The sequence below is a fragment of the Saccopteryx bilineata genome, chromosome X (assembly GCF_036850765.1).
Source record: "Saccopteryx bilineata isolate mSacBil1 chromosome X, mSacBil1_pri_phased_curated, whole genome shotgun sequence".
In the NCBI taxonomy this organism is placed as follows: Eukaryota; Metazoa; Chordata; class Mammalia; order Chiroptera; family Emballonuridae; genus Saccopteryx; species Saccopteryx bilineata.
This window is the reverse complement of record NC_089502.1, coordinates 17,402,900-17,410,661: the sequence shown is the minus strand read 5'-3', so window position 1 is coordinate 17,410,661 and position 7,762 is coordinate 17,402,900.

Sequence of the window (7,762 nt, the reverse complement as noted above, 5' to 3'; positions counted from 1 at the left end):
AACTGGCTTCTCCTTCAGCACTCCGCCATCTTGGCTGCTTCTCCTTGCCCCCTCCACGTGGCCTTTCTCTGCTCTCCTACAGCATGGGCTTCTCCTAGAATGAATTCATTCTTCCCCCGAACAACATGATCTCTCTTCTTTTTAAAACCTTTTGGTGCAAAAGCCCTCCCCCAACACATATTAACATAATCACACCCATCCCAAGCAAGAAGGGCAACCAATATCATCACTTGGGCAATGGGACTCCAGTGGGCAGCGCTATCTTTAAGAAAGTGAGCATAATATATTTTATCTGCCCAACACCCACCTCTCTAAAATGAATAAACAAAATCTTAAGAATTTAAAACAAATAAAGTCCATCTGGTCTCACAGAAAGATTATTTTCTATTTTTGCATCTTAGCATTAAAGTTTTTGTATTGTTACTCATCAAAATAAATCAGGCTAGTAACTTGCAATCTGTACTTCTCGATCCCTGTATCTTTTACATGTCATTCTCCAAACCCTCTGCCATCTGGCAACCACCAGTCTGTTCTATGTATCTATGAGTCTCTTTCTGTTTTTGATGTGTTTTGCTGTTGTTCATGGGGATATAAAGTACAGCATAATAAATATACTCAATAATGTTGTAATAACTATATATGATTCTCATTGGGTACTGGAAATATTAGGGAAAACACTTTGAAAAGTATGTGATTGTCTAACTTCTTTGTTGTACATATGAAAATAATACAAAATAATATTAAATTTAAACTGTAATTTTAAAAATTTAAAAGTTAAAAAATAAGGTGAATTTCTATAAATAGCAAAAAACAATCCAAGTTTGTAAAGTGGTTAAAGAAAAAGGCAGTGGAATCCGACAGTTATGAGTCCGAAGTGATTGGTGCTTACTACTTGTGTGACCTTAGGCAAGTCACTTGATCTTTCTGAGTCTCAATTTTATCATACATAAAATGTAGAGAAAAATAATGCCAATTACCCCAAATTAAATATGTAGCAAAGAATTGACACATAGTAAATGCTATAATTAACATTAGCTAACAATACTGAAAAATATTTTCAAAGTTTACTACACATCTCAGAAAAAATAGCCCTGGCTCTGAATAAAGCACAGTTATAGCTTTAATGTAGCCCTTTAAATCCACACTTACTCCTCTCTAGTCAGGGATCAAGACTGGACAAATGCTTGTATATAGACGGTAATATTCTTTTAAGCTTTCAGAGGCTTTAAAACACTGATCAGTGTGATAGGTATACCTCTGCAGTTAGTGCAAAATATCCCACAAACACAAGGTAAATGAGGCAGTTGACCATCTGGAGTTTGGCTTCATGTGAAGAAGCAGCTTCTCCATTAAAAAAATTGCTATATTTTGAATATCTGTTTTTCAAAATGCCTTTTCATAAAAATTGATTCAGGACCTTTAAAAATCAGTAGCTAAGCTGAGAGTGAACAGAAATAGTGCTAGAATTATTACTAAGGACACCAATTGTATTCAGATTGTCTGGCAAATGGTAGGTTAAGTGGAAGCATTAGCAACTTTGAGTGATGTGGAAACTGGCACTCAAGGAAAAGGGTAATTGGAAAGGGGCCATTTCAAGGATTCAATATGCAGGCTTGCTGGGATGAAGGCACAAAACATGTCATCAAACTCTTTTTTTTGTTGTTGTTCTTCTGATTCTATTCAGAAGAAGTTACAACAGACTTTAGGCTTCAGGTCAGGGATTGGTAAGCTTTATCTGTAAAAAGATAGATTGGACAAATACTTTATGCTTTGCAGACAATATGGTTTCCATCTCAACTATTCCGTTTTGCTTTTTGTAGGACAGAAATAGCCATAGACAATAGGAAATGAATGGTTGTGGTTGTGTTCTAATAAAAACTTTATAAAAACAGCCTGCAGGCTAGATTTGGTCCATGAGTTATGGTTTTACTATCTTTGTTCTAGTAGAATTAATCTAAGGATTCCAAGATAAGAGGCATAAGAAGAATATTTCTGGGAAAGGGGAACATGTTCAGAGGCAAGATCATCAGCTTATGGTAACTGGTTAGGTATATGACCTTGAGTAAATTACATAATCTGTTCATGTTTCTGTTTCCTTATAATATAAGATAGGTGGAAGACATTTTCTCTATGATCTTTTCTAGTGCAAAATTACATGACTTTCCTGTTAGAGGCTGTCAAACTTTTTTCAGCCCTCAGCTGAATGTTTATAGCCTTAGTTGAAAATCTTATGTAGAAGCCCTAACTGCATACTAGATAACAAATGGAGTGAGTCTATTTGAACTGGTGGAAGGAAAGCTGAAGCCCTGCCTTTGCTATTACCATTGCAAATTACTGACCATTCCTAAATCACCAATTATCATCCATAGTTTTAAAAGTCCACCTGACCAGGTGGTGGCACAGTGGATAGAGCATTGGCCTGAAATGACAAGGACTCAGGTTTAAAATTCCAAGATTGCTGGCATTAGCACAGGCTCATAGACTTGACCACGTGTTCATCAGCTTTAGTGTGGTGTCACTGGCTTGAATGTGGGATCATGGACATGACTTTATGGTTTCTAGCTTAAGCCCAAAGATCACTGGCATGAGCAAGGGGTCAGTGGTTCAGCTGGAACCCCCTGGTCAAGGCACATACGAGAAAGGAGTCAAGGAACCACTAAGGTGATGCAACAATAAGTTGATGCTTCTCATCTCTCTCCCTTCTTGCTTGTCTATCCTTCTCTCTCTCTTTTTTTTTAAAAAACATCCACTATCATAGTGAGAGGTTTAATGATGAGTAATAACTTCATTATAAAAATATCTTATCCTTTTATTCTTTAGAAATGATCAACCTCTTTCACATATATTTTCCCCTAACTCAAACTTCTCAAGCTAGCATTTCTTCACTTTAAGAAAGTATTTAACCCAAAGGAGTAAGCATGAACATTTCAGGAAACATAGCAAAGGAAAGAGTTTATTAAACAAAGATGCATGGATATACTTGGGCTATTATTTTTCTAAATATCTTAGAAATAGAAAGACTACTAACATTTTCTTAAGTATTTGAACTAGTTTGAAAATATTAGTAAGAATTTCGAATGAATGTGACACATACATGACTAAGTATTTATTGTGTTGTCTTACGCTGAATAACTTTTAACACAGAGGGATATTATGCATTTCAACAATCTGCAATTAATAGTTTGGAAGTTGAGCTTTCAACAAAGATGACTTGGGGCCTGTCCACCATCCATATGACTAAGTATTAGCTTGTTTCTATGTGTATGTGAGATACAAAGAAAAGGATGAAGAAAAAGAGGGAGGGAGAGAGAAAAGAAGAGGGAGATGGAAAGGAAAAGATTCCATTTGCTGAGAAAATGGAGAAAGAGGAGAAAAGGGGGAAATTCATTCAGAATATAACTGAATATCATCTTCTGCAAAATCATTGGACTTAAGTACAACGAAATCTAATCTAAATTATGATTTTGTGTGTGTGTGTGTGGGTGTGTGACAGAGACAGAGAGCAAAACAAACAGACAGAAAGGAAGAGAGATAAGAAGAATCAATTCCTCATTGTGGCACTTTAATTGTTCATTGACTTCTTTCTCATATGTGCCTTGTTGGGAGTGGGAGGCTACAGCAGAGCAAGTGACTCCTTGCTCATGCCAGCAACCTGTCTATGTCTATGATCCCATGCTCAAGCCAGGGACCCCATGCTCAAGCCTGTGACCTTAGGTTTTTGAACCTTGGTCCTCTGTATATCAGTTTGATGCTCTATCCACTGCACTACCGCCTGGTCAGGCTAAAGTATGATTTTAAAACCTATTATTAGGCCCTGGCCGGTTGGCTCAGTGGTAGAGCATTGGCCTGGAGTGCAGAATTCCCGGTTTGATTCCCAGCCAGGGTACACAGGAGAAGCGCCCATCTGCTTCTCCACCCCTCCCCCTCTCCTTCCTCTCTGTCTCTCTCTTCCCCTCCTGCAGCCGAGGCTCCATTGAAGCAGAGATGGCCCGGGTGCTGGGGATGGCTCCTTGACCTCTGCCCCAGGTGCTAGAGTGGCTCTGGTCGCAACAGAGCGATGCCCCAGAGGGGCAGAGCATCGCCCCCTGGTGGGCAGAGTGTCACCCCCTGGTGGGCGTGCCAGGTGGATCCCAGTCGGGCGCATGCGGGAGTCTGTCTGACTGTCTCTCCCCATTTCTAGCTTCAGAAAAATACAAAAAAACAAAAACAAAAAAAAACTATTATTAGGCCCTGGCCAGTTGGCTCAGTGGGAGAGCGTCGTCCTGGCATGCAGAAGTCCCGGGTTCGATTCCTGGCCAAGGCACACAGGAGAAGCACCCATTTGCTTCTCCACCCCTCCCCCTCTCCTTCCTCTTTCTCTCTCTTCCCCTCCCGCAGCTGAGGCTCCATTGGAGCAAAGATGGCCCGGGCGCTGGGGATGGCTCCTTGGCCTCTGCCCCAGGTGCTAGAGTGGCTCTGGTCGCAACAGAGCGATGCCCCAGAGGGGCAGAGCATCGCCCCCTGGTGGGCAGAGTGTTGCCCCTGGTGGGCGTGCCAGGTGGATCCCGGTTGGGTGCATGCGGGAGTCTGTCTGACTGTCTCTCTCCGTTTCTAGCTTCAGAAAAAATACAAAAATAAATAAATAAATAAATAAATACCCTATTATTAAACAGTCTATTTTTCTGAAAACCTTTAAAAAGCCAATTAATATCATGGCTAGCTGATATCTAGAAGACAGTTTTATTCAAGCCAACTGTTTTTCTAATACCACCTGAAAAATTAGACTGAAGTAAGTAAAATATTATCTTAAATTATTACCACCCATAGGGATGTAAGAAGTGGTATAGGACAGTTTCAATAACCCAAATAAAGGGAAAATATGATCAAACTATTTTATTTCAAAAATTTTTATATTACATAAGGTTTTCAGCATTTTATTGTCAAACTACATATGCCTTCATATCTGATATTATCTTTTGAAAATATTATTGCTGTATATTTCTTTATAAAATAGCCAAGATAGTAAGATCTGATTTTAATTACATTGTCCATGAATTTATAAAGTTTATTATTTTTTTCATTTTTGTTAAATTTTTAATTGAATTTATTGGAGTGATGATGGTTAACATAATAATACAGGTTTCAAGTGCCAAATTCTACACTTCTCTGTGCTCTATTGTGTGTTTACCTCCAATTTTATTTTTATTAAAATTGACATACAATATTATATTAGTTTCAACATTAGTTGAACTAATTAGTGCACAATATATTAATTTAGCATTTATATATCTTATCATGAGAATTCTCCAATAAATATAGTAAATATTTGTCAACATTAAAAATTATTACAATATTATTGACCATTTTCAAAATTTCCAGTTACCTTAACATTCAATAAATATTGAATACTATTGCTTTGTAAAGCACCTTAACTTTTCAACTTTTTCTCTTACATTTATTTTCTTACTTATAATATACTTGCTGTTATTCTATTGTTTTTTAGTTCTTAATTTGGATATTTAACATTAATTTTTAGCCTTTTATATATTTTAATGCAAGCATTTCAGACTACATATTCCCTTTTAACTCACATTTTATCTTTATTTCACATTGTGCATTACTAAAGATCCTTTTCTGTATTATTAAGTTTTAGTTGAATTTTAATTCTATGGTTTTTCTCTATGACCCATGAGTTAAATACAAATATATTTTACTTTCCAAATATATGGGAGTTAATAACATTTTTGCTACTTATTTTTTAATTACATGCATTTTAGTTATAGAATATAATCTATATGATATTGATTCTTATACATTTTTTAAAATCTTGTTTTATGGTATAGTATGTGATCAGTTTTTTTGTGTGCTTGAAAATAATCTGCATTCTCCAATAGTTAGAAAAAATTGAAATTGTATATGTCTAGTAAGTCAAACTTGTTAAGAATATAATTCTATTCTCCTATATCCTTACTAAATTTTATTGGCTAGATCTATCAATTATCTGGCAAAGAAAAAAATTCTCTTACTATATTATGATGCAGTGCTCCAATTCTCGTAATCCTGTAAGATTTACTTTTCTTGCCCATCAGCTCCTGTTTGAGTTTCTATATATTCAGATAATCTACAAGGGGATCTCTGAATTACAGACTACAGGACAATCACAAAGGAGATCCACATTTGACATGACTCTTTGCCTACTAATAATATCTTAAAATTTACATATGCAGGTAAATGGCAAAGGCCATATTGGAAGTGTGTAGTAAAAGTGAGCAATCAAGGCATTTAAGCAGTTTCTCACCAACATAGCAGGGACTACATATTCACCTACATCCTTGGCTATGATCCAACTCAGGACCCAAACTCAAAGTAAATTTCACAGTATTTAGTCACTGATGCTTTGAATAAGGGACTTTCTTTATTTTTTGGATACTATGAACAATCCAGGAGATGAAAAAAGAACTAAATTATAAACCAGAAAAACAAAGGTAACACTGATGTAGAAATCTCAAAATACATCAATATCAATATAACCAGGATGATTGGTGATTTCCATAATGTAAAAATAAAATGCCTTATGCACATGTGTATCAAGATATTATCTCAAAAAACTGCTACACTGGCTTTAAAGATACATTTATCAAATAGAAAACTCAAATAAATTATGACCTGTTTGTGCCAAAGAGAGACATTCTATATTAAAAGAAACGGTTTAAAATTTATAAAAAGAGACATCTAAGATGACAATAGAGTAGGTTGATGTTACACTCATACCCCCTAATACAAAACTGGAATTGCAACTATGTTACAGAAGAATCATGCTGAATAATCAACTGAAGACTAGCTGAAGATAAATCTTGTAACCAAGGATTTACACAAGAAGCCACATTGAGACTAGTAGAAAGAGTAAGGATGCGAGAAAAGCTGACTCCAATCACAGGGGTGTCAGCTGAAGTTCCTGAGGGGTATCTGAGTTGTAAAGATACACCTAAGGAGCATGGGATCTTAATCCCACAGTGACCTTCTCAGCCCAAAGCACCGGAGCTGAGAAGAGTCACTCACATAACATGTGGTTGTGGAAAGCAGTATGGTTTCTGTTTACAAGAGAAGAATCAGATTATGCTAAAAACTGAGGCACACTCTTAAAGGGAAAACACACCAAACTGTGTACATAGTCACTCAACCTGGGCTTTGGTGGAAAGAGGGCATAGCACAAGGGTCAAGAACCTTTTTGGCTGAGAGAGCCATGAACGCCACATATTTTAAAATGTAATTCTGTGAGAGCCATACAATGACCCGTGTACTTTACACATTATCCAATAAAAATTTGGTGTTGTACCAGAGGACAGCTGTGATTGGCTCCAGCTACTCGGAACCATGAACATGAGCAGTAGGAAATGAATGGATTGTGATACATGAAAATGTTTTATATTTTTAACGGGTTTTTTTTATTAAAGATTTGTCTGTGAGCCAGATGCAGCCATCAAAAGAGCCACATCTGGCTCACGAGCCATAGGTTCCAGACCCCTGGCATAGCAGAACAGAGAGTTGCATGAGAATAGTCTGGAGTTTGTGGCCCAAGGAGACAGGTGAGTGGTTACCTTCCAAGGTCTTTGTGCTGATTCATCTTCCCACACTGAAGTGCCATCTTTCTTGGGTAGTGCACTTCCTTCCCTGAAGCATAAACCAGGGGACAAACAATAGCCCCACTCCCTGGACCTTCTCTACCACCACCATGTGGAGATTTTGATCTGCTGACGAGTACAACAAGAGGTTCTCTCGGTGT